The following is a 1,880-nucleotide window of genomic DNA, read 5'->3' on the forward strand; positions in this document are numbered from 1 at the left end:
ACTACCCCTCTCTTTTTCATTTTAGTCTCAGCACACAAACCCTTTTGTATATAAAGCTCACTCAGATATGGTTGTCCTCATGGGTAGGTTTGTCGGTTCTGACATTCCATTGAGGTATTTCTGATAAGCACTCAGTCCCTCCTAAAGTTACATTTTATGCTCAGATGATCACAATGGTTGATTAAAATATTATTTCTTTAAAGCACAATGATCAGATAAAAAATTGATCAAGAAATTTGGCTTTATGCACAATTAACGAACGAATGATGCGACAACGGTTAGATTATTCGATATGTATGAGAGAAATGAATGAAGATCTGTAAGAATGAATTTACAGATTCTGTTAAAAAAAATGAATATATATCAGTCAAAGAAAAAAAATCAGAAAAACAGTATTTGAATACAAACGAGTGTATTATCACCGAAAATGATTATCTTATAAGAGACGTGATAATAAAAGTTTGAAGAATAGCTGAAACAGGTATTGGAGTTTACACAAGTAAAATCTCAGGAAATACCTGTTTAGAAAATATACTCGTTTTCCAAAAACAACTCATTTATCAAAAAAAAACTTTTATTAAAAAACTTCTAGAGACTCCCCCTAGAAAGTTGATTTCAGTAATGATTCAGTTAAGCTCAAAAGGAAAAAAAATTAAAGAAAACCTTTTAAGTACGGGTTCTAAAGCATGGGTCCTAAACTGAAATGTTCAGAAGCCTCGTTTGGAATAAATTACAACTCCCCCTGCATTGGTGTATCATAGAAATGATATTCTGATTAGCACAAACTTGACACACCTGCAAAACCAGGTTAAACAGATTTTGGTACCCAAACAAACTTGGGTCCTATTTTGTTAGTATCTGGTTGGGGTATTTTGAAATTTCCAAACCATTTATTTCTATAAGATATTTTCTTTTCAGCACTAACAAAAGGATGATCAGGAATAAAATATGAACTGTACCAGTAATTATAATCATACCTGTTCTTACAATTCGAATTAGTCTGATATCTGTTGTTTGTACTCCATCTGTTATAGATCTTCTTATTCACAAAATCTGTTGATTTACATGTGGAGCACATGATTCTTCTCTTGCTAAGATGAATCAAATCAGAAGTGGATCTCACAAAGCAAGGAAGATTGTTAGTAACAAAAGAGTTCTGAGATAAAACAGATTCAGACTTATTGACCCAAATGTTTTTAACCTTTGAAGAATAATTGGGTGATCCAATGACATACCCTTGATAATAATGATTAGAACGAGAATAGTTCTTAGAAACAGTAGATTTAGGACTACTTGAATAATTGTTCGATTTGGAACAATCATAAAAGTTGGTTTTACACTGTGATTGAGAACCAGTTGGGCTTTAGCACACAAAAAGTCTTTGACTTTTTGTAAAAGTTGGTCTCTTTCAGCAGTAACTAAATCGTTATTTCTTTTTCAGATCAGTTCTCATGTTCAACTCAATTTCAAGGTCTGTCTTTAGATCAGACAATTTCTTTGTAGTATCCAAAAACTTACTTTCTAATTCCTTCTTTGACTTTTCAAAAAATCACCGTTCTTTCTCAAATTTCTTTCGCTCTTCGTCTGAACTTCCCTTCTCATTTTCTGAAGCAATGCCAAGCCATTTCTTTTTCTCTGTAAGCTCTTTGGCAATTGCAGCATTTTTCTTAACAGTGTTTTTCTTTTCAAGAATAAACACTCTCTTCTCTTCATCTAATTCTTTCTTTTTCTGAACAATGCTGTCCGACAATTCCAAATTCTTTCTTTGACATTCTTCTTCATACTCTTTCTTCTCGTTATGAAACTTGGATCGTTCTAAGATGATAAGTTGTTCAAAATCTGAAATTTGATTTAAAAGAAATTTAGCATTCAGCTCAAGA

Source organism: Cynara cardunculus (genome assembly GCF_001531365.2).
Source record: "Cynara cardunculus var. scolymus isolate 2C chromosome LG 4, CcrdV1, whole genome shotgun sequence".
NCBI lineage: Eukaryota > Viridiplantae > Streptophyta > Magnoliopsida > Asterales > Asteraceae > Cynara > Cynara cardunculus.